Source organism: Mus musculus, chromosome 3 (genome assembly GCF_000001635.26).
Source record: "Mus musculus strain C57BL/6J chromosome 3, GRCm38.p6 C57BL/6J".
Lineage (NCBI taxonomy): Eukaryota > Metazoa > Chordata > Mammalia > Rodentia > Muridae > Mus > Mus musculus.
Genome location: NC_000069.6, coordinates 97,078,438 through 97,104,503, shown reverse-complemented (window position 1 = coordinate 97,104,503; position 26,066 = coordinate 97,078,438). Strand labels below are relative to the sequence as shown.

The following is a 26,066-nucleotide window of genomic DNA, read 5'->3' as shown; positions in this document are numbered from 1 at the left end:
TTATCTATCTATCTATCTATCATCTATCTATCATCTATATATTTTTATCTTGATTGTAGAGCAATTATCACAAGAGTCAAACATGCTTTTTGTTTGTTTGGTTGGTTTTTTGCCCCCAACCCATTGCACCCCAGACTTATTAGTCATGGTTTTATGAAAATTCAGCACACTATTTAACTTTACCAGTATGGACCTTAATAAAGTAATGTCTCTCTCTTCAGTTTGAGAAATAAAGAGACAAAAGTGTCCCCAAGGTTGAGAGAGAAGTCAGCCTGTCATTAGGAACTCAAGCATGCCAGCTCAAAGCATAACAGAACACTCAGGGCAGCAGGCACGGGTTCTCTGTGAGTGTGGACTTAATGAGTCTCAGAAAAGCCAGGGCCAGGTAGAGCTAATGATTACTTGTAGGAAGCTGCCCTCACATTTGCCATTACAAGATGGCGCTGACAGCTGTGTTCTAAGTAGTAAACATAATCTGCACACGTGCAGGGGCAGTTTTCCCGCCATGTGTTCTGCCTTTCTCGTGATGACAACTGGGCCAATGGGCTGCAGCCAATCAGGGAGTGACACGTCCTAGGCGGAGGATAATTCTCCTTAAAAGGGACGGGGTTTTGCCATTTTTTCTCTTGCTTTCTTGTTCTTGTTCTTTTTCTTGCTTTCTTGCTCTCTCTTGCTCTTGTTCTTTTTCTTGCTCTTGCTCTCTTGCTCTCTGGCTCCTGAAGATGTAAGCAATAAAGCTTTTGCCGCAGAAGATTCCGGTTTGTTTCGTCTTTCCTGGCCGGTCGCGAATGCGTGTAAGAATTACTCACTTTAATACTCACAGTTAGTAAAGGGGGATACCCTGTAGAGTCCTACCCTGAATCATTTCTCCTGGAGGAAAGGGGCAGGAGAGTGTGCCAGCTGAGCACAGGAACGTTGCTTGGGTGTAAGTAGAGGGGGAATTTTCGGTATCTACTGATGACGGTAGGCTATGTGCCTTGCCTGGTAAGACGGCAGAGGATTCTGCTTGGTTCTAGCCCCTTTACATACCTTCACATTCTCTTCAAAATTTGAGTGAGGTCCACCCAATCCAGATACCTCTCTAAAACAAGGATTTTTTTTTAAACCTTGAACACGTGAAGATGGTAGAATTTGGTTAAGTCAGAATGAGCCCATATTCTGGAATATTCTTACCACATTGCTCACTCATGCATGAATATACACAGAGCCACAGTTGACAAAGATCAACTGACAGTCACCTGCTATGCAGCTCTTTCTTCCAAATTAGTACATTCTCTCCTGAAAGGGTGTGGGGGTGCTCATAAGACTCCATAAAACTTCATAAGGAAACCAAAGAAACTTCCAAGGCTCAGGAAGTTACTGGAACTTATTAGACTCAAGTGTCCCAAAGTTACAGGACTTGCAAGCCCTCTCCCTAAGGTTATAAAAATCCAGTAGCTAATGCCTGCAGAGAAGTCTCTTCCTAGGAAGCTGCCTGCAGGTAGGGCAGGGAGCTTCAGGGATGCAGCCCCCAGGCTGGGGCTGGGCTTTTCAGTGGTGCAGCTGCCTTTGAGTGGCTGCTTCTGTAAGGACATTCCCACCCAGGCTTGTGTAAGTAATGCAAATAAACTCAGGTTCCCTGGACTTGAGTAGAGCATTTCTTTGGTCTGCCATCAGTGTCTTAGCTGGGGTTAATACACCTGCTTTCACATCTCCCCTAGAAAACACGTACCCAGCATCAGGAATCGGGTACAATTCACAATCCTGTTTATTTTGGACTTTAGGACTCTCTTCTATGCATTCTGCCAGTTTCCTTTCTAAACAAGCTGTGTGAGGTGTGTCTTCTTCTGTGGCTTTCTGCCTCTGTCTTCCTTACATACTGATGGTGGCTTCATTTGGCGTTCTTCACTTCCAGCCGTGCATTACAAGCAAACCTTTCCCTTCTTCCACTGAAAAAGGAGAGATTATCAGCAGAGGCTGCCAGGGACCCCACATCTACATGTGGGTCACTGCTACCCATTCCTTTTATCACAGTTGAACCCTCAGCCCTTCTGAAGACCAACTCTTCATTTTATCTTTGACCCACCTCTCCCCCACTTCAATACCGACTTCAGCAACTTCTCCAACCTTCATCTCCACTGTCCCAGAAAAGGTTCGTCAGCTTGCCCACGTGCAGGTGTGTCCCTTCCAAACTGCACACCACTTCTTGGCGTTAGTTGCTTTCTGCGGGTACATTCAGTTTCTCTTACTCGCTGTGACAAAGCCATGGTGTTTTTCTCCACTCCCTTTCTTCCATCAATCCCTGCAGGGCACCCAAACTGAAACTGCCCCTGGAGGGCCATGGAGGACCGTGGTGATTCTTGGAGTGTGCGAGCACACTTCTCCCTTGCAGTTACTACCCACTGCTCCCTCTCCCTCCCTCCCTCCCTCCCCCATCCCCTGCAGTCACCTTTCCCTGCTTTCCACCCTCACTACCCAGCCACACTGCCTCTGCTGTCCATCAGACTTCTCAGTACACCCTTTCCTCAGACCTTAGCCCTAGCCTCAGAATGGCGTACTTGCCCTAGACGTGTGCTTTCTTGGCTCCCAGGACCCCACCCCCACCCCCCATTTTTTCTCTCTCTCAAGACAAGGTTTCTCTGTGAGTTCCAGGCTGTCCTGGAACTCACTCTGTAGACCATCCTGGCCTCACACTCAGAGATGCACGTGACTCTACCTCCTGAGTGCTGGGATTAGAGGAGTGCCCACCACACCTGCCCCACCCCCCAACTCTTTAGTCTCTGCTCAGTGTCTCCTTTGCAAGCAAGACCTGTCCCAACCAGTGCACTTAAAAAGCAGCCACACTCAACTTTGCTGTCACTTCTAGGTCCCCTTTGTCATGCATGAGTTCACTATGGCTGTGTGACAAATTGCCCCCTAATTTAGTTTCTTTACATGACACTTTGTTCCTTCATAGTAAGTATGGTTTAGGGAGTGCTTTACCTAGGGTGGCCCTGGCTTGGGATTTCCTCTCCAGTTGCAGTTGAGTCAGCCGGTGCTGGGTGGGTGCTGACGGCTTGACTGGTGCCCAAGGATCTGCTCACAAGACAGATTATTGGCGTGGCTGTTGTTGGCAAGAGTCCTCCATTCCTCCCTCTGTGGGATTCTCCCTGGAAAGTTGAATATCCATGGAATAGCTATCTTCCCTCCAAGTGAGCAATCTGAAACTGGCAGAAGCTGCAGGTCACATTGGTCACGTGGGCAACCTGTATGGTGTGGTGGGAAAAGAGATTAGATCTTCCAGCGAACATAGTATACTACACCTGGCATCCCATATGATTTCCACATTTAAAATCTGTACTTGCAGGATCCCCGCACTAAACTGCTCAAGGGGAGTGACCTTGATCTGCCTTCCCGAGTGTTCTATCTTTAGTGTCTAGCAAGGTGTCTGGCGTGTAGCAAGAACTCAAATATTTAGCTAATGAATAATTGACTAGAAAGCTATGCAACGCTCTGTCTGCATGGCCTGATTATTATTCTGAGGCATCTCCCCTCTTCAATTATAAGGAGATGCGGCTTCAGCAGCCCTCTGCAGTTCTCTGAGCAGTTGGCAGCCTGGCTTTGTTCTGACCCAATCTATTTAGTCTGCTTTGCTGGAGTGAGTAACTTCCTGATAGATCTGATCTAAAACAAGCTCATTCTCATTCAGAACACACACACAGATACATAGACACTGACACAGACACATACACACAGAGATACACATGGACACACACACACAGATACATAGACATTGACACAGACACATAAACACACACACAAACAGAGATACACATGGACACACAGACACATAAACACACTGATGCATACACACACACACACAGATACATAGAAACTGGCACACAGAGACACACACAGATACATGAACACACAGAGACACATAAACACACACATACACACAGAGACACACACAGATACATAGACACTGATACACAGAGACACACACAGACACATACACACACATACAGAGATACATATGGACATACACATAAACACATACACACAGATACTCAGACACTGACACACAAACACATACACACACAGATACACATACACACAAACACACAGATACCACAGACACAGACATACACACATGCACAGATTGAGATTTTTTTAAATGACTTTATGCCCAGTATATGAAAATGTAATACACTCACTCAGTGTCCTCCAACTGAGCCAGACCTTCAGGAAGGAGGGAGCAATAGAGTCAGGGGAGATAATCTGTCGTGGGAACCAGATCCAGGGATAGGATGTCCTCCGTGAGTAAGGGAGCAATATGAAACATCTGGGTGGCCATTCTACTGTCACCAGAGTCCAGGAATTGCTGAGCAGAGAGGTAACCACTGTCCCCTCTGGGTCTCAGGGACAGAGACTCTGAGGCCTAAGATAAGGAGAGTTCTAACTGAGCTGTCACACAAGAGTTGGCAGCAGCTGTGGAGGGTCAGAGTGACTGGGAGAGAAGAGGATCCTGGCCACATCTCTTCCCTGTGAACCCCTAAGGGCATTCTTGGGACCAACCTGACTTTCTCAGCTCACCATCATGTCTCCCTTCCCCTCAGGCTTTGCTCTCCCTTTAAAACCACTTCTCCTGGGACCGCTCTTCCTTCCTTCCTTCCTTCCTTCCTTCCTTAAGTCTCAGCCATCTCTTATACATGCACTCGTGTATACACATACACACACACACAATGCCTCTGCCATTTTGTTTTTAATCAGCAGCTGTAGTTCACTTTAGCAAATATTAAATGACCCATCTTCTCCATCAGCCTGGTCATTTAATAACTCATTTCAGAAGCAATTTACTATGAAAAGAGGCATTGGTAGAGAAGGATTTGATGGTCAAATAGGAAGCTGGAAGTCAAAATGATGTAGAAGATGAGTTGGGATAAGTGTGTGGGGAAAAGAAGAGAATAGGACCATAAAGAACAACAGCATTTTCTACATGCCAACAGGAAGCAAGTGCTGAATGGGGTGGGGTGGGGGGATGCCCAAGAGTTGGAGATTCAAAATGAATCCATGGTTTCTTGACCAGTGAGGTGAGTTTTCAGGAGAAGGTCTCGATTTTGTTGAATCTGGAAGAACATCTGAGATGAGGCCCTTGTGATATTTGGCTTCTGGCCATCAACATGCATTCCATTCCTTACCTTCTGCAGCTCACAACCCAGGCTCTGATTACCAGAAACCATCATCAGGCATGAGAGCAGGGACCACCAACTTAGAGGCCTCCTACATGGGATGATCTGGGAAGGTCTTTCTGGCTTTCTCCAATAACTAGTGCCTAAAATCATTCTTCAATGGAAGGCCATCACTAGTAATGGCCTCAGGAAGTTTCTGTCTATTATTATTATTATTATTATTATTATTAAATTTACTTAGCCTTCAAGATAATAGGTTCCATTGTAACTTTTTCACGTGTGTGTATATACTGCTCCTACTGCCCTCTCTGATCTCCCTGCCCCTTCCACAGGTCCTACTTCCTCCTTTCTGCTTTATACACACATGGGCACACGGGCACACACACACACTGCACATTCACAGACTCACATGAACACGCTCATGTACACACACACACATGAGTCTTAGGGTTTCATTTTGGTGATGAGATACCATGACCAAGGCAAACTCTTATAAAGAAAACATTTACTTGGGGCTGGCTTACAGTTTCAGGGGTTCAGCCCATTATCATCACAGGAGAAAGTATGGCAGTGTGATCCACATCTTGGTTCACAGGCAGAAGAAGGGGACTATCTTCTGCAGGCAACCATGAAGAAACTCCCTTTCCTTACTGGGTGGAGCTTGAGTATAGAGACCTCAAAGCCAACCCTACAGTGACACACTCCTCCAAAAAGGCCTTACCTCTTAATAGTTCCTATGGACCAAGGATATTCAAACTACCACACACAATGACACACAATTTAAACCTAGTTTCCTCTGACCCCTCCCAGTGACTTCTGCTTCTAAGTGGCAGTAAAACCTGGGACCAATCAACTTCCTTTCATATTGTTCCTTTGTAAAATGAGAATATTAAACTTGAAGGATTTAAAAATCCTAACTCCCCTAGCTCTCCTTAACTCTGACTTCATAGAGGACTGTTAAATAGGGGCTTTAGAGACTGCTCAGCAGCTAAGGGGACTTTTTGTTCTTGCTGAGAACCTGAGTTCAGTTTCCAGCACCCGCTTAATGCTTCGTAAGCACCCACAACTCCAGTTCTGACTTCCTTGGACACCAGACACACACAAGATGCTCATACATGTAGGCAGGCAAAATTCTCATCCACATAAAATTAATTAGCAAGCCTAACGTTTTCTTTAAGAATTGTTGCTAAATGAGCCAAGCATGTTCACTTTTAATCCTAGCAAGTGCAGATACTTCTCTGTGAGTTTTAGGCCATCTCGTGTATGTAGTGAATTCCAGGACAGCCAGAGCTACATAGTGAGACAGAAGGAGGGAAAATAATTGCTAAATTGTCTGAGTTTGGATTCTTATCCCCATTAAGTTAGTAAATCTTAGCCAAAGAGACAATGTTTTGATAGTTATAAATGTAAGTATATATTTATGTTCTGACTGCTGAGCTTGGCGATTATCAAATGGGAGTCTGTAAGATTTCAGGAGTGGAGGAAGGGAAGAGAGAAAGCCATGATCTGAGGGGACACTGCCCATGAGAACAATCCCGCTGGGGAGGGGGATGTGGAGTGGGGTGGGCAGGGTGAAAGCCATAGCAACCAGCAGAGCTCCAGAAACCAGCAAACAGGAGAACTGAGCTAGGATTCCTGAGGGGCCTCAAGTCAGTTCCCTCATTTTACAAAAGATGGATGTGAGTTCTGGACATGAAGGTGGATAGTCCAAGGCAGAAGCAGAGATCTGAGGAACTGAGTGGGCTCCGTTTAAGGAGCATCTGTTGAGAATATACCATGTGCTGGGCAAGCAGAGGAGAGTAGACAGCACAAGTCGTGACCTTTAAGAATGTTGTGTTCGGCCAGTGGCTCACATGTCTGGGTTCTGTTCTAGGAAGGTGTCTTAGTCAGGGTTTCTATTCCTGCACAAACATCATGACCAAGAAGCAAGTTGGGGAGGAAAGGGTTTATTCGGCTTACATTTCCATACTGCTGTTGATCACCAAAGGATGCAGGACTGGAACTCAAGCAGGTCAGAAAGCAGGAGCTGATGCAGAGGCCATGGAGGGATGTTCTTTACTGGCTTGTTTCTCCTGGCTTGCTCAGCCTGCTCTCTTATAGAACCCAAGACTACCAGTCCAGAGATGGTCCCACCCACAAGGGGCCTTTCCCCCTTGATCACTAATTGAGAAAATGCCTTACAGTTGGATCTCATGGAGGCATTTCCTCAACTGAAGCTCCTTTCTCTGTGATAACCCCAGCTGTGTCAAGTTGACACAAAATTAGCCAGTACAGAAGGCATCTTGGAATCTGGAAGACAAGAGGGAGCTGGGGGGGGGGGGGGAGAGAAAGACGTAGCTAAGACAAAATTCTGATCAAAGCTCAATTTTACTATTTCTGACACTCAGTTATGAAGCAGGGGAAGGGACCCAATTCCCGCCAAATCATCTTGGAGTAAAGTTGCAAGTGAACAGCTAGTTGGTCGGCAGTGGGAGTGGCAGGACAATAGGGCGGCAAGTTCCACCCTGATGCTCTCTAATACTGAAACCTGAGCAAACAGGTTTCAGGCTGGGCAGGGGAGGCTACATCTCCTCCCTGTTGTTAATATAAAAAAGAAAAGGCTGGGCTGAGGCATAACATTTATTTATGCTCTATAGTTCTGCCTAAATTTTAGGGCCTAATGAAGAAACCTGTCTCAGTGGGATTTCTTAACTTTTCTTATGGTAAACCGAATCTGGATAAGACTGTCCTTTCTGTCCTAGTAAACAACTAGCAGATTAGCCCTGAGCTGTAGGCTCTGAGTCTTATAATGCTAATTAGTACTGAATAGGTAACTTCCTAGTTGAATTTTAAGTAGTCAGCTATAGGGCATTGGAACCCAGGCGAAGGCTGACTGTATGAATTTGAAAGGCACTATATTATGAATAACACTGAAGGAGAGTATGTGGATATTCCTCCACATTCTTGGATGACAGGCGGGGAACAGGGAGGAGGGGATGACGACTGGCTCCTTAGTACAAGACCAATTAGCTTTTTAGGGTGGGAGGCTGTGAAGGGCTTGCCCTTCTAACAGTATGGTCTCCAACCTCTCCCCCCACCCCATTAATTAAGTTTAATAAGGCCATGTTTAAGTGAGGTGATCAAATGATTTTCTCATCCATAGATGAGTGGGCTTTAACCTTGGCTTGGGGGGAAATTGACCCCATTCCTCCCAATGGTGCTGTCACGACCCACAATCATGGCTCTTGGTATCTTTTGAGGAGGGGAGGCAGAGCCTTAGAAAAATATTTTTGGTTGTAACTGGAACTAGATACCAACCTCCATCCAAACCAGTTGTATCTCACTCACAGGGAACCCAGAAATGGTCAAGCTGGACCTTCCCCTGCAGTAAATTTCTGCACCCAAGCGGTACCTGTACTGTATTCATATGATCACAAATCAGTATGCACAGTTCTGGGTACTGTGCAGCTCCTAAAGGAGAATTGTCAACCTCAGATTTAGCAAGGCCTCGACAAGAATTATGTCACTAGTGACACCACAATTTGTGGCTCTTAGGCTATATTAGGAGCTGGAGGTCACCCTCCTCATCTCTGTTATTCCCACAGCCTGAGGAACTAAGGGGACCTTGCAATAACAGCAAGGGTAGAAAACCAGAGACCAGCTAAGGGACTAAGCCTGTCTATCAGAATAAAAACCAATCTCTTCTCATATTTGAAATATCTGCCTTTCTAGCCCTCGTAGTAAACTTAAATTTAAAGTCAGACCAAAAGCCACAATATGTCTTTAGAATGAAAATAACAGCTGCCTCTAGCATGCTCTAGGGGCCAGGGATGTACGTCCACTGCAGTCCGGCTGAAGGTGTTGATTGACCTGCTTGAAAGACAAAATCTTAGACAGTGAAGAGTAACATCACAAAGCTTCTTTTGGGGAAGTCCAGGTACTTTTTTCAGTTGCAAATTAGCAAGGCTCAAGCTCAGTCTCTGGGCTGGTTTTAGAATTAGTAAAAAGGCCAGAGACTCTCTGGAAGTGGGGGATGTGCTCTGAATTAACTTTGCTAGGTAATTAAGAATATAGTTATCTACAATAGGAATCTCTAATATTGGACTAAATATTAGACCAGTCTAAGATTGAGTTAGAATGACTGGTCACACTGAAGAAAAGAGAAAAATCATTATGACTCTATTAAATGACTAATCTTACTAAGTCAGAATATACAGTCTCTGATGTTCTTTTGCCATAAAGTTAAAAGGCTAGAAGCTAGTCTAAACTGGAAAAATGGTAAGCAAAGATGGATCTAAAACATGAATCTAATTTAGTTTCTTAGGCATTTCAATCAGGGCACTGAGTCAACTTACCTGCCAGCTCATCACACAAATTAACCATCATGCTTCTGCGGTGTTCTGTGGAGAGAACCTGATTTTCCCTTCCCTAATAAGGCAGCTGTTTAGGATCAATCTATAAGCCAATAAATAGATTCTTTTAAGATACTATAAAGCATTTATTAAATTCTTTGACAATTAAATTTTAAAATTTGAAAATACAGATATGATTTAAATAGTGTGCATGGGAATGCACTAAATACAGGGAATACAATTTCTCCCTTTTTTGTCTTTTAAGAAGTTAAAGTTTTTAAGTTTCACAATATCTAATCCTTTGAATTAATAACTTGTTGACAAAACATTTTAAATACTTGGCTGTAAAGGGGCAGTGACTAATTGCATTTTCAATCATTTCTCTTAAGGAGCGGTTGTAACTAGAAAGCTTGAAAAGTTATTAAGAGTCACATGTGCATAATTTATTTATTTATTAACTAGAAATAAGAGCATTTATTTGTAGCAAATTATTAAGTAAAAGTCCTCAAGAATTAATACTATTATGTGGAAACAAGTAGTAACTGAGGACACTAAAAGGAAAGAACTATACATACATAATTTTTAAGAATACTAAAATATTATCTTAAACCATAACTGTTATGAATATATAAAGAATGAGGTTATATATCCAATCTATTTTATATGGACGACCTATAGACTGTCTGAGATATAAATTTATCCTGGCATTGTTTTAAAATGTCCAGGCAATTAGGACAATTTAATAAATGTCTAAAAATTGCCTTCTTAAAAGGACAGCATTATTTTTTATGAGTTGTATATGCATAAGCAATTGTAAATTTGAGAATTAATAGTATCTGAGGGACGAACAATCTTAAGCAATTGTGAGCTCTGAAATATAGCATTGACTACTAATATACAAATTAAGGTTTGATTGTTTAGCATTTTAAAACACCATCTACAGCACACAACTAGATTATTTGTGCTGAAACAGGGGGAAACTGTGTGTCTCAAGGCCCCGCCCCACAGCAGCCAGCAGCTAGCTGGGCCCACATGGGCCAATGATCAGCTGGGAGGATGAGAAAAATGACTTTACAATGATTTTTCTGGCCAAGGAATTGTTTTGGGCACAGCTAATATTTAATTACTAATGAATATAATTAATAACAATTATAAAAGCTTTCTTTAATTTTTGTAAAACCTTATGTAGTAAACTAAAACCCTAAGTAATAAAAAGATATTGTCTCTGAATCTTTTGGGTGAGAGCAAGGATTTAAGGTAAACTTCCCTTGAGAAGCATTAGTTAATAAAATACTTTTCACTTAGGAAACAATATACACTGAAAGATTTAAACTCTTAGCTTCTTGTATAGAAGCAGAGACAATAAAAATTTTTCTTACATAATGTAAAGCTATATTAGCCATACCTAGAGGCAAAACTTTCCAGTGATTACCAGTTCACTAGAAGCAAACCCATTATCATGCAAGGGAAAAAAAAAACCCGAGCCTTCAAACCTATAATAACCTTACATGAAGTAGGCAAGCCAGATTGTAATGCCTTTATAAGTTCTACAGTCTGATTGACCCTTCTATAAACTTTGAATTAGAACTTTATTTAGAACAACTTCTGGATAGATCTGCAACAGTGTTCGTTTAGCTAAAACAAAATTTCCCTGGAGGCAGTGAGAGGCAAGTTTCAAGAGCTTCCTAGGCACCAAGTTTCAAGAGCTTCCTTAGGCACCGTTTGTAAGACAAAAGAAAGTCACACAAGCCCTGCTGAGGCTGCTCTGAGCTTTGTTTGGCTCTATGGCCACAGAGAGCTGTATTAGTGCTCTCATAAGATGATTCTGTAAGACCCCAGATGCTAGGCCTCAGCTCAAGTCCCAGGATGAGCTGGCCAACACCCCAACATCTCGAGAGAAAAACACACCTGATGCAAACTGCAAGAGGTTTTATTATCAGCTAGCTGAGGACGAAGTCCCTCCACAGTACAGGGCAGGGGAGTTTGACCCAGAGCAGTGACAGTAGGGGGCTTTTAACAGCCAGCTGAGGAGTTGGGAGGAGAGTTGGGAGGAGTTCTTCTCTTCAGAGTGTCCTTGGTGAAATTTATAAGGCAGGAGTGGGGAGTGAGTTCTTTCTGAATTTTTATCTCCATGTCCTCAGCACAGGAAGGCAGGCATCTCTGGTTGTACAGTATAGAAACAAAAAGGCTTTTTGCTGGCTATAGAGAACAAAGAGCTTCTTTCTGGCTGTATTTTTAGAGATCAGGGAAAACAAGCTTGGGGAACATCCAGGGGCTTTACCTTCCAGGGAGAAACGCTCTAAGTCGGGGTCTCACATTCCCCACTCCTTCTAGTACATAGTTCTAATCTTAGAACTAGGAAAATTAAAACTCTGGCCCAGTTGTCAAACAAAGCCAACATGAGGTCGCAACTTTAGGATATGTAACATTGAGAGCCTCAGAAGCCCCTTGAATATGACTAGAGAGTCTCTCCTCAGTGGTAGGAGGGAGGGAGGAGGTTCCTGTGCCGTGCCTGGTGAGTGTGAGCAAGGCCATGCCAGTGGGCCACAGCAGGGCCAGGAGGGGGAGCCGGGGCGCATGCCCGAGGAGCAGCGGGACTTGTCGGAAGCACCAGGTAGGGTCCCTTCCATCTGGGTTCAAGGTTGTTAGAATGGTGGTGCCAGACCAGGACAGGATCTCCTATGTGAAATTAATGTGGCACCACGGTCGTTCCTGGTTCGTATGTTTTTTCAGCAATTCCCAGGAGTTTTTTCTGACCAGTTCTAGGGCCTTTAAGAGAGCTAGCAGGGGTTGGGAAAAAAGGAACATCAAGGTCAAACATTCTCCTGCTTCTGTTAAGGGGGGCGGTCCCCCACGGAGGAGTTCAAAGGGTGTAAGTTTAAATTTTCCTGGGGTGTTCTGTACTTGGAACAAGGCGAAGGGAAGGAGAGCTGTCCAATCTTTTCTGCCGGTCTCTAAAGCCAATTTAGTTAAGATTTCTTTTAATGTTCTATTTACCTGCTCTACCTGTCCTGAACTCTGGGGTCTATAAACACAATGTAACTTCTAATCTATCCCCCAATTGTCTGGCTAACCCTTGGCTTACCTGAGTAATGAAGGAGGGGCCATTGTCTGATGAAAGTACTTTAGGGATGCTGAATCTTGGGAAATTTTCCTTTAATATCTTCTTTGTCACGACATTGGTGGTCTCCTTCTTAGTGGGGAAGGCTTTGACCCACTCTGAAAAAGTGTCTATAAAACCTAATAGATATTTACTACTGTACTTGGCTGGTTTAACTTTAGTAACATCTACTTTCTAGTATACCCCTGGCCGGTTACTTCTTAGCCACCTTCCGGGGGCGTTCTTGTGGTACCCGACATTGGTGACAGCACAGACTTGGCATTTATTAACAATCTTCTGGGCAACGTCGAACAGTTTTATAACATAGTAGTTTGAGTTCTTAACAATTTCTTTGAGCTTCTTAGTTCCCAAGTGCGTGAGCCAGTGTAGATTGGCTACATATTGTTGCCCTTCTCTGGTGGGCAGGACGGAGCAACCATCTTGGGTCTTAGCCACTCCCTGGAGAGTGTACCTACATATCTCAGGTATTTTGCCTGTTAGTTCCTGATCTTCTGAAGTATAGTCAAAGCCTGTGTCTTTGAGTTCATAATGGTTTTTAAGTTCTTTATTTTTCTCTCTAGCTATGAGGATCTTAGCTCTTTGGGCCGCCTGTTTGACAGCCAGGTCAGCCATCTGATTTCCCTTTGCTATTGTATCATGGCCTTTCTGGTGACCAGGGTAATGTATGATGGCCAGTTATTTTGGCAAGTGTATGGCTTCTAATAGGCTCAAGATTTCTTCTTTATTTTTAATATCTTTCCCAGCAAATGTGAGTAGTCCCCTTTGCCTATAGATTGTCCCTTGTATGTGAGCGGTGGTGAAAGCATACCTGCTGTCTGTGTAGATATTGATGTTCTTCTCTTCTGCCAGCCTCAAGGCTTGGGTGCGTGTGATTAGCTCTGCTCTCTGGGCTGTCGTCTCTTTAGGCAAGCTGCTGGCCCAGATGGTTTGTTTTCCGTTGACCACTGCTGCCTCTGCTTTTTGCTTTCCTTTAACCAAAAAGCTGCTACCCTACGTGCACCAGTTGGGGCAGCCTGGCCATGGCTGGTCAGTGAGGTCTTTCCTAGTTCCGGTTTCTTCTGCCAGGATGTCCATACACTGGTGTACTGGTAGGGAGTTGTTGGCTTCTGGCAGCAAGGTGGCAGGATTTAGGACAGCAGGGGGTGCAAACTGCACTCTCTCAGTCAGTAAGAGGCTCTGATAATGGGTCATGTGAGCATTAGTCATCCAGCGATCAGGCGGTTGTCTAACGATGCTTTCTAAGGCATGGGGGGCTACTACTATAGTTCGTTGACCTAGAGTCAGTTTGTCAGCATCTTTGAGAAGTAGTGCCACAGCAGTGATAGCTTTTAAGCAAGATGGCCACCCACTGGCCACTGGGTCTAATTTTTTTGACAAGTAGGCCACAGGTCGTTTCTATGGCCCCAGAGCTTGGGTCAGGGACCCCTCTCACTATTCCTGCTCTTTCGTCTACATAGAGAGTGAAAGGCTTAGTCAAGTCCAGCAGGGCTAGGGCTGGTGCACTAAGCAAGGCCATTTTAATCTCTTTAAAAGCCTCCTGGTGTATGGGGGTCCATGAGAAAGTACCAGTCTCTTTAGTAAGGGGGTAGAGTGGGGCTGCCAGAGTGGCAAAGCTTGAGATCCAGAGCCTACAAACCCAGTCGTGCCCAGAAATTCCCTCACCTGCTTCGAGGTTGTTGGAATGGGGATTTGAGTCACAGTCTTTTTCCGAGCTTCTGTCAACCACTGTTTCCCTCCCCTGAGAGTATAACCCAAATAGGTTACTTCTGTCTGGCAAATCTGGGCTTTCTTAGCGGATGCCTTGTATCCCAACTTGCTCAATTCCACTAGTAATTTCTTAGTTCCCAGTCTGCACTCTTGCTTGGTGGTGGCAGCAAGAAGCAGGTCATCAACAATACTGAAGGAGAGAAATTTGGGGGTTTTCTGACCTGAATGGCGCCAAGTCTCGGTGGAGGGCCTCATCAAAGAGAGTAGGAGAGTTCTTGAATCCTTGAGGCAAACGTATCCAAGTTAGTTGTCCAGCCTGTCCTGAATCTGGGTCTCTCCACTCGAAAGCAAAGATTACCTGACTCATGGGATGTAGTTTTAGGCAGAAGAATGTTTCCTTCAGGTCCAGTACCGTATACCATTGTCTGTCAGGGTGGAGAGAGCTGAGTAGATTGTAGGGGTTAGGGACAGTAGGATGAATATCTTGTACTCTTTTGTTTACTTCTCTTAAGTCTTGTACTGGCCGATAATCATTAGTGCCTGGCTTTTTAACTGGTAGCAACGGAGTATTCCAGGGAGACTGACAAGGGACAAAAACACCTAGTTCTAAGAGCCTTTGAATGTGATGTCTGATGCCCTCTCGGGCCTCTTTGCTCATGGGGTATTGTCATATCCCGATAGGAGTCCCACCAGTTTTTAGCGTCACAACGATGGGGGGGGGCACCTTGACTCTCCCATACCTCCAGTCTCTGCCCAGGCTTGAGGATATCTCTCTAACCAGGTCCCTTCTAGTACTTTTCTCAATGGGGCTTGAGGCTCATGTAATCTATCTATCTATATATTTTATTTTAAAGCTAAAATTATAGATAGGGGCTTGCCAAGAGATTGAAGTTCCTTCTGAAGAGAAGCTTATTTGGGCTTTTGATTTTGATAGTAAGTCTCTCCCCAACAATGGGGTGGGGCATTCAGGAATGAAGAGGAAGAAATGAGTTACTTGGCTTTTTCCCAAATCAACTTCCCTATCAGTGGTCCAAGAGTATGGTTTCTGACCAGTAGCCCTGATTACTATGGTTTTCTTGTTCCTCAATTTTCTTGGTGGCTCTTTCAGGGCTGAAAACTCTGCTCCAGTATCAACAAGGAGATCCATGGGGGTCACCTCCACAGTTAGGGCTACCCTAGGCTCGGGGAGGGGGTCCGAGCCCCGTCTCCCCTAGTCATCATCCTCTAGGGTAAGGACCTTGGGCGGTCTGGTATCTGTCTCTTTCTTGGGGCAGTCTCTTGCCCAGCATCCCTTTTCTTTACAGTATGCACATTGGTCCTTATCTAGAGGTGATCATGAAGGTCCTCTGGAGTTCTGAGGTCTTTTTGGCCCTGTGTTGCCCAGGTACCCTGTCTGCCTACTTCCTCTCTGCCTACTTCCTCTACCTTTTCTATAAACTTCCTTATCACCTGCAAATGTAGTCAAAATCTTAGTTAAATTTCTTTCTTGCCTTCTATCTTGTCTACTTTCTCTTGCCTCAGCCTCTCTCTTTTCTCTTTCTTCTTTTTTCTTTTTTCAGTCTCTCTCTTATGGTACACTTTCTCTGTCTCCTTAACCAGATCTTGCAAAGAAAATGTTTGCAGACTCTCTAGACGCTGTAACCTTCTCCTAATGTCAGAAGCAGACTGCCCGATGAAAGCCATGGCCACCGCCACCTGCTGGCCCTCTGACATAGGGTCAAAGGGATTGTAATGCCTGTATGCTTCTAAGAGGTGCTTAAAAAACACTGCTAGGGACTCCTTTTCCTCTTGTAGGATCTCTCTTACCTTGGCTAAATTGGTGGGGCACTTGCCAGCTCCTCTCAGCCCTGCTACCAGAGCCCAGCAGAAAACTGTCAACCGCTCCCTACCTTCAGGCCTGTTAGGGTCCCAGTCAGGACATGTCAGAGGGAAGCCTGCATTTATTTCATTCAGAAGTTGTGTCAGCCGTCCATTGGCCCCTAGCATGTTCTTTCTTGCAGAATCCTTTTCTTCTCCTCTGTGGTGAAAAGAACCTGTAAAAGCTGCTGACAATCATCCCAAGTGGGCTGATGAGAGAACATGAGAGATTTCATTAGATTAGTAAGGCTAGAGGGGATTTCAGAGAAGGGGGCATGGTTTGCCTTCCAATTATAGAGATCAGACGAGGAAAAAGGCCAGTGCTGAAGGGGCTGCAGTTGTCTGGGGTCCACTGGAGGAGGGCCATAAGTACCTAACGGCAGCACAGTGGTTGAGTCTGGTCCCTCTGGGCTCTGAGCTCTCAGGCCTCGGGTTCCAACAGCTGGTCCCTCCCCCGAGTTTCCAGTGGCACCCTGTTGAGAGATCTGGGAGGGGACAGGTTGGGGATATGGGGGTGGGGTGTTACACCATTCTGGAGTTTTTTTTATCTCTGGATAGATCCTGGGAGGAGCCGAGGACTGCGTTTTAGCCCCCGCAGTTTTTAATCTTAGTTTTTTCTCTGAATGGCAGAGAGCCAGGACTCGGGATCCAGGCTTGTTCTTCTGAACCCAATGCTTCAACCAGGATGGGGGGTCCTGTGCTAAATTTTCCCAGATGAGAATGTAGAGCACTTGATCTAGTTGAGACCCTGCCCTCCTCTGCATAACAACATGTTTAACCGCAGAAATCACAATCAATCAAGAGCGCCCTCTGGTGGCCAACCAACATCAAAAGCTGGCCATTCCTTAGAGCAGAAAGTTCTCCAAAATCTCTGACATCTACAGACAGATTGTGAGTCTTACTCTTAATTTCAGTCCAATGCTCGAGAGTCAGTCCAAGGGGAGTGCTACTAATCTGTCCCATTGTCAGAATCACATACAGGGAAACAAACAAGATATATACACAAAAAGATTACAATAACCGAGACCAGGATCCAAACAGATGGCCGAGTGAGCACACTCTCACTTGGCACCCAGTAACAAAAACAGACGGCTGAGTAAGCACACTCTCTCTTGGCACCCCGATGGGAAATCTCCAGGCATCCCTGGAGCTCCCTCAGACCTCCTGGGACATCTCCCAGGGTGGCAGCCAGTTACTCCTGACACGTCTGTTAGTAACCCTCCCCTCCATCCCAGACAGGGAGTTCATTGCTCTCATGAGCGTGGACAACTGCAAACCTAGAATACCAATTCAAACTCAGCCGGCAGACAAAGATATAGACAAAGATAAGATCCTACCTCTAAGTGGGGTCTCTGAGAATTGGGGTAGGCTACAAATCCCGGTGGACGAGCCCCCACATGTAAGACCCCAGATGCTGGGCCTCCGCTCAAGTCCCGGGATGAGCTAGCCAACACCCCAACATCTCGAGAGAAAAACACACCTGATGCAAACTGCAAGAGGTTTTATTATCAGCTAGCTGAGGACGAAGTTCCTCCACAGTACAGGGCAGGGGAGTTTGACCCAGAGCAGTGACAGTAGGGGGCTTTTAACAGCTAGCTGAGGAGTTGGGAAGAGTTCTCTTCCTGGTGTCCTTAGTAAAATTTATAAGGCAGGAGTGGGGAGTGAGTTCTTTCTGAATTTTTATCTCCATGTCCTCAGCACAGGAAGGCAGGCATCTCTGGTTGTACAGTATAGAAACAAAAAGGCTTTTTGCTGGCTATAGAGAACAAAGAGCTTCTTTCTAGCTGCATTTTTAAAGATCAGGGAAAACAAGCTTGGGGAACATCCAGGGGCTTTACCTTCCAGGGAGAAACGCTCTAAGTCGGGGTCTCACAATTACTCTTATAATAATCTTAATTAACAATATATGGGTGAATAGAAAATCTTAAATTTGCGATCAAACTGCAAGCTGCAGTCAATGGAACACTGGCAGTTTTAACCACAATTTTCAAGTTTCTTTTGCAATGTTAGGATAATATCTACAACCTTGGGAAAGCAAAACCCAAGTTTAAAACAATTTATCATCTTTAAAATCAATATTAGAAGCATTACTATCATGTTATGAAGTTTGGCTGCCAATTTATACCTATGAATGTATGACAGTGCAAATTTTAATGTTTTATTAAAGAGACATTGTTTTTTTTTTTTTTTTTTTTTTTTTTTTTAAGATTTATTTATTTATTATATGTAAGTACACTGTAGCTGTCTTCAGACACACCAGAAGAGGGCATCAGATCTCTGTTACAGGTGGTTGTGAGCCACCATGTGGTTGCTGGGATTTGAACTTTGGACCTTTGGAAGAGCAGTCGGGTGCTCTTACCCCCTGAGCCATCTCACCAGCCCCAAAGAGACATTGTTTTAAATCTTATGTTTAATTTTACTTTTTAGGATAGGAACCACATACTAGAAATATCTTTAGAGACCTAGCCTCTTGGCCTGCCTTATGCCACATGTTGGAAAGACATTAAACTTGAGTTATCAATTTTAAGACTAACCATCTGTAGCAATGTAATAATTATTAATCTTAACCCATAACTTATGAGCTGATAGTGAAAACACGCAGAGCACATTGCCAATAAAAAAAGAACCAAATGAAGCAGTTACATTTAGACCAATCAAAGAATATTCATTTTTTTAGCTACAATCATGGAATAAAAAGCACTTTATCATTTGCCAAACACATTAATCACGATTGTAGAGAACGCTCTAGGAAAAAAACATTTATCGCTTTTTTACCCCGAAACTAAGAGGCTGTAGACTCCTCCCCCCTTTTATTTATAATGAACAGTTTTTTTTCAGCAGGGGCCCTCCTGCCATGTGTCTGTTTCCTGGTTGAAGCACGTGGCAGCTCTCGGCTTTGCAGATAAAGTATTTTTGCCATCTTTATTATCCAACATAAAACATAGAACATTCATTCATACAGACTGGACACGAACATACATGAATTGAACACGTGAACAGATTGGTGCACCAGACATTAGACAAGACACAAAAGGGGCAGAGTACTTCTGCTGTAAAGCCCAGAGAGAACAAAGCATGGCACTCCTGAAATTTCTCTCTGCTTTTTGGGACATTTTCCTCCCACATAATGCAGTTTTTTAACTGCGGCCATCTGCCTGATTATTAATTTCCTTTTAATAAACCCTTTCTTTTCTCACGCCTAAAAATGTAGCTTTTGGGAGCTACAGCTAACTGCCTGTTACGTTCCTAGCTCCTGATATGCTTCACTGCTGAACCTAAGTGAATTAGCGCCCAGTTAAACGCTGTTTCAGCTTAGCCCATACCGCCCTTCTCCGGTACGAATTTCCTTTAATTATTTTCTTCTTCTATGGACCTCCAAACCAGCAGTGTTTCTTCCAAATGTCCTCTGCTGTTTCTCAGTCCCGCGTGGGCGCCAGATGTTGTGTCTGGCAGCGGCTCACGTGTCTGGGTTCTGTTCTGGGAAGGCATCTTGGAATCTGGAAGACAAGAGGGAGCTAGGCAGGTGAGAGAAAGACATAGCTAAGACAAAATTCTGATCAAAGCTCAATTTTACTATTTCCGACACTCAGTTATGAAGCAGGGGAAGGGACCTGATTCCCGCCAAATCATCTTGGAGTAAAGTTGCAGGTGAACACATGATGGCTCCGGAACAGCTAGGAGGCAGGCAGCAGCAGTGGGAGTGGCAGGACGATAGGGCGGCAAGCTCCGCCCTGATGCTCTCTAATACTGAAACCTGAGCAAACAGGTTTCAGGCTGGGGAGGGGAGGCTACATAAGAATACACAGAGATGGCCAGGAAAATGATACATTTCAGTAGAGGATGTTCATTGCCTACCATGATGGTTAAGAGCGCCTAATGGCATAGGCTAGATGAATAGTTCTCAAGCTGTGGGCCAAGACCCCTTTGTGGACTGAATGACCCTTTCACAAAGGTCCTACATATTAGATATTTACATTATGATTCATAACAGTAGCAAATTTTCAGTATAAATTAGCAATGAAAATAATCTCATGGCTGGGGGTCACTACAGCATGAGGACCTGTATTAAAGGGTTGCAGCACTAGGAAGGTTGAGAACCAGTGGGCTAGACGGGACCTGAGGTTGCTTACCTCTTTCTGTTCCATTCCTCCACCTATACAATGGGAAAATAATAGTATCTGCTTAGAGAGTTATGAGGAGTGTGTGTGTCCTGTGTGTGTGTGTGTGTGTGTGTGTGTGTGTGTGTGTGTGTGCAATTCCAGAACTGGAATAAACACTAGGATCCCTCAGTTCCCACTGATTTTTCCCTGTAGAGCGACATGTCATTTCATGACAGCGCTGTGACCTAGCACTGTGTTTTTGTCCCATACTTGGACCATTCCTAGGCACTGATGAATGTGTTTCAAAGAAACCAGCCCTGACCTTGCACCAAATCCAAGGCCTAATCTTACCTGCTCCAGGTCCAGATTCCTCGGCTGTGGCTGCCTCTCATCACCACGCTTTTCGGAATGCTCTGCAGCCCTTCTGCAAGATGGCCCCTGGATGAATGCTTTGGACTCCTCCCTCACCCTGACATTCAGTCTTCCTTTGAGATCCCAACTGAGCCAGTTTTAAGAAAATTTGGGGCCGCCCCTCGTGGTAATCCTCCTGTGGTAACTCTACTCACAGGTCCATCCAGGACAGAAAAAACTGTGTGTTTATCCTAACCCTGCAGTCATGGAGACAGGCATCTGCATTACAGGGGACAGGATAATCTCAAGGGCAAGTGTGGCCCTCGGTGTGTGAGCAATCTTTCTGCATCTTTGCTCCATTTCCCTTTGCTTCTCCAAGTTTCTACCAAACTGCAAGTTTCCTTGTGCTCGAAGGGGAGGGGTAATCTGCTACCCTAAGCCTGAGGAACTGCTGTCCTTTGGTTTTTCTTTGACCTTAGTTTCCCCTCCTGTCTTTCCTCACAGTCCCTCCCTCTCCTCCCCCCTCCCCACCATTCTCCTGTCCTCCTTTTCTCCTCAGAAAAGGCTCAGAAAAAAGGAGGCTTCCCATGCATATCAAGTAGCAGTAGGACTAGGCTCCTCTTCTCCTATGCGGCTCGGCAAGGCAGCCCAGTTAAGGGACAGGGATCTAAAGGCAGCAACAGAGGCTGCTGACCTTCTGGTGCCCCTCTGTGGAGGATGGTCTGGCTGGAGGTGCTTTGTCTGGAACTTGATGTGATTGCTGTTTGAGTGGTGGATGCCACAGGCCTCCAGTTTCTCCTGTTACTGGGCAGCCTCAGGGCCCCTCCTTCTGTCTTGTTTTTCTCTGTACCATCTAATGATGTTAGGAAGATCAGAAACTCAAACAGTTCTCAGGTGGGGACACTGAGAATACTACCGTGTAAAGTCCAGGGAGCAATGGTCTAGGAAGCAGAGATTCCTCTGTCCACCCCTTCTGCCTACCTCTACCCACAACTGCGGCTAGTCTGCCCCATGGCCCAGACATGTCGCATTGTCCTGATTTCCAACTAGCTGCAAGGTGAGACCACTGGTTGACTCCAGTCCTTTGCCATGGGCACTTTTGGTATTTCTCTTTGTTCTGAGGGCTTCTATATTTTGAAAGATTCAATGTTGCAAAAAGTCCCTACAGTTTGCAGTTTAGTCAATTACTTTTTCCACACTTTCCTCTCCACTGTTTTTGGCTGGCTTGTTGTTGCTGTTGTTGTTATTGCTGGTATTTGTCCCTGGCGGTGGTGGTGTGCTTTGTATAACCCAGGCCGGCTTAAAACCTTCAATCCTACTTCAGCCTCTTGAGTGCTGGTATTAAGGGCATATACCATCATACCTAGATTTTCCACTTTTTTTTTTTTTAAATGAAACAAAACAAAAACTCACATAACTTGTTCCATAGCTACCCTCTCCCTTTTGCTGTATAACAAGAGCACCTAATGACACAGGAAGCTAAGCTGCCATCCCAGCTACTCAGGAAGCTAAGGCAGGGAGTTCACAAGTTCAAGGTCAGCTTGAGATACAAAGTGAGTTCAAAGGCAGCCTGAACCCTGTAGTGAGACGCTGTCTCAATGAACAGAATAAAAAGAAGGCTGCGGTTGTAGCACTTGCTTAGTGTGGACGACTGCCTTGGTTTAATTATCAGAGCAGCAAGAACAGAAAGCGTCTACATTCTGCCTTCTTAGAAACTTTCCTATATTGCGTCTAATGCATACCCCTCTAGACTTCATGCTCTGCGTTAACTCTCTAGACTTACTCATTTTACCCAACTGTCGATCTATGCCCTTTGACCCCATCTTTCCATCTCTTCCCTCTCTCCTGCCCTTGCCAGCTACTGCCCTTCTCAGTATTTCTGTTTGACTTTTGGAACAAAAAAAAAAAAATCTGTATGTAAGTAATGTTATAAAGCATTTGTCTTTTTGTGTGCATTTAGCTCCGTGTCCAGCTTCACACCGGTTGCTGCACATAGCAGTATCTCCTCACCTAGTGCTAAGTAATACTGCATGTTGTATATATACCAGTGTTCTCCCCAACCCCACACTACAAACACACACACACACACACACACACACACACACACACTTGCTGGTTAGGTTTTTGTTTGTTTTGTTTTGTTTTGTCTTATTGTCAATTTAACACACGCAGAGTCATCAGGGAAAAAGAACCTTAGCTGAGGGATTGACTCCACAGGATTACCTCCAGGCAAGTCTGTGGGGTATTTTCCTGATTAATAATTGAGTGGGAAGTTTCAGCCTCTGTCGGCAGCGCCACTGCTAGGCAGGGGATTCTGGGTAATATAAGAGGGCAAGCTGAGCAAGCCATGGGAGCAAGCCAGGAAGCAGAACCCCTCAATTGTTTGTATGCCAGCTTATGACTCCAGGTTCCTGCCCTGACTTACCTCAGTGATAGACTGATCTGGACATGTAAGCCAAACAAATGCTTCCCTCCTGTGAACTGCTTTGTCATCATTTTTAATCACAGCAACAGGAAAGCAAAGTAACATACCACCCATCAGTGGACTCTTAAGTTGTATCTCGGTTACTGCCAATAATGCTTTGACACGAGTATACAGAGATCACCACTGGATGCTTAATTTCATTTGCCTCTGGGCCAGGTCTGTCTTCCCTACCCCCCCACCCCCAATCCAGAGGCAGGCCTTTGACACCTCCCCTCTGCCCTACCAGTGATAAATATCCCTGCCTCCTCCCCTTGTTTAATCAAGACCACAACGGTGACAGAATCTTAAGTGAAAACAAACTTGAAGAAGGCTTTCTTAGAATGCCTTTGTTCTGTTATTCCTGGTGAATGTGTGGTTACTCCAGATGTTTCCTACATATTGAAAACAGTTATAGCTTTCTATTACCCCTTTATGGTAAACCTGAGCAGCCTATTTGAGCTGAGACAGTTTGCATGAATAAAGACTTTCTGTGCAAGCGTTCTAAGCTCATGACCACCTTATGTTCACGAGTTGAAGTGGCTGGAGGCAGGTGTCCAATCAAAGGCAGCATCAGGGCTTTCAGTTCCTTGTGCAACACCATCAACCTTCCTTTGCTTTGATGCTGTCATTCCAAATGGGGGCTATGTTCACCTAGGTTGGCTTGTGTCTGTCTTTGCTGAGTTTCCAAGTCAAGTTTGCTAATCACAGTAGCACACACCAACACTCTGATAGCATGGGATGTCAGTGACGATCATGGAGGCGGGCCAGATGGCTCCCCAAAGCAAGAGCAAGCACAGGAACGTGGGAAAGGGAGCTGTAGGGTGGAGATGGTGCAGTAGGGGTAGAAAGGAGACCAGAAAGGGGGAAGAGAGAGAGAGAGAGAGAGAGAGAGAGAGAGAGAGAGAGAGAGCTCAGTAGATAAAGGACTTGCAATGCTAGTGTGGGGACCGGAGTTTGGCTCCTAGAAGCAATGCTGGCAGGATGTGTGGTTCAACAGTAATTCCAGTGCTTAGAAGGTAGACACAGGAATCCCTGGAACAAAACATCTGGCTAAACTAGCTGTTTCAATGACCTCTGGGTTCAACTGAGAGACCCTGACTTACTGAATAAAGTAGAAAATAATCAAGAAAGACTCCTGGTGTCTATCTCAGGCCTCTACCTGTGCACTCAAACATGCACATGCACCTGTACACACATGATTACCATGGGTGTACAGCATCACTTCTCTACAAAAGAAGTACTGCTCCAAGATCAGCAGCAAATGTTAATTGTACAAGAACTCTGGATTCTCAGCTGCTGAGAGGCTTAAAGAAGCCTCTAGAGTGGGGGCTCCTTTTTCTTCTCATATATCCATAATTTCCCCTTTTTGTCCTGCTTGGAGGTGGTATCTTGTTGAATATTCCTAGCTTAAAAAAAAGATAAAAATCAAAACCCCCAACCCAATTGTGACTGTGTATTACTTTCTCACAATCATAAAGGCCAGTCATCCGTGGTGTGTGTGGTGGGGGATTAGTTCTTTCCCACAGCTTGGTGGCAGGGGTGGGGGAGAAAAGGAGAAAAGTACAGAAGGGAGGGGAGGAGAAGGAAGGGGAGAGAAGAGGAGGGGAAAAAAGGGAAGAGGAGAGGAGGGGAAAAGGGGGAGAGGAGAGGAGGGGAAGGGAGGAGGGAGAGGGAGGAGGGAGAGGAGAGGAGGGGGAGGAGGGAGCAGGAGAGGAGAGGAGTGGAGAGGAGAGGAGAGGAGGGGAGGGGAGGGGAGGGGAGGGAGAGGAGAGAGAGAGAGAGAGGAGGGAGAGGAGAGGAGGGAGAGAGAGGAGGGGAGAAGAGAGGAAGGGAGGGGAAAGGAGGGAAGGGGAGAGGAAGAAGAGAAGAATGTCCATTCTCACACCCACAACCATCAGTAACTCCAGTTTTAGGGGATCTGACATCTTCTTCTGATCCTTGGGTATCAGGCACATATCTATCTGCCATACAATGGCACTGTCTAGAAATGCAGTAGCAAACAGATCCCAGTCCTCTTTTTCAAGTTCTGAAGCCAAAGAAGTCACACAGGGAGATACACCCGACTGCATGACAGATGCCATTGGGCATCAGGTGGTGCAGAGCAAAGGGTATGTCACTGCGCCGAGGGTTGGTGGGCTTACCTCACAGAGATTGTGACATTGAGGTTAGATCTTTATATTTCAACCTAGTTGCTAAAGATATTTCAAGTATACAGAGCCTCAGGGGCAGAGATATAAACACTCACAGTAGTGAAAGGACCAGAGTTCAGCACAAGGCACACCCAGACCAAGTACTCAGCACAGAAGAGGTTTATTTGCCTAGAGGGTCAAAGGGCAGGGAATAAGAGACAAAGACAGGAGATAGAGGGTCGGGGAGAAGGGGAAGGGAACAAGGAGAGGGGGCAGGGGTATTTGTCCCAGGTGGGGCAGGGATGGGGGAGATACCAAAGAGCTGCCTCTGGGTAGAGAGGAGACAGATGTGGCAAACGACAGTTTATAAAGGCACAGAGGAAACCCCTGTTAGGATGAGCTGCTTAATTTTAATTGGACATGTTTATTAAGTGAGCCAAAGGGGAATTTTGATTGCTGGACTTCAATACTTTGACATCTGGACTTTGGTGGTCAGCATCAGGAGGAGGAAGTGGATAAATAAGGAAATAGACTTCCGTGGCTAGCTTTAGGAATATAATCTAACAGTTTTTAACAAGGCAGAGGGAATGAGGGAGAAGGGCAAGGCCCGTCAGAGCCATGCTTGCCATGTTCTACCCAGCTAGCGCCCCTTCAGGTAGGCTTGAGAAAGGTGGGAATTGGAAGATGATCCAGGCATGAGCATTGTTTGCTATTTAACTTGGTGAGGTGTGGCCCTCAGGTGACTGTCCAATAAACAGACACATAGCTCGTAGTTATAAAATCTAGGTTTGGGTTTTTGAAGATTTATTTTATTTTTAATTATGTGTATATGAGCCCACACATAAGTGGCAGCAGA

The 26,066-nt window shown here is 45.1% G+C and overlaps 2 long non-coding RNA genes across 2 annotated transcripts in view; one reads left to right on the top strand and one right to left on the bottom strand.

Moving 5' to 3' along the window:
* Window positions 1-1,544: 1,544 nt before the first annotated feature.
* On the bottom strand, window positions 1,545-3,412 carry Gm31183. Its single transcript, XR_375879.2, has 4 exons — window positions 3,359-3,412; window positions 2,962-3,224; window positions 2,107-2,202; window positions 1,545-1,928 (listed from the first exon to the last, which is right to left on the bottom strand). It is a non-coding gene; the product is annotated as a predicted gene, 31183 (long non-coding RNA).
* Window positions 3,413-11,718: 8,306 nt separating this feature from the next.
* 4930573H18Rik (RIKEN cDNA 4930573H18 gene) overlaps window positions 11,719-26,066 on the top strand; it is a 46,130-nt gene continuing 31,782 nt past the window's right edge. Inside the window, exon 1 of the long non-coding RNA NR_152120.1 lies at window positions 11,719-12,095. This is a non-coding gene — a long non-coding RNA (RIKEN cDNA 4930573H18 gene). The remainder of the gene's footprint in view (window positions 12,096-26,066) is intronic.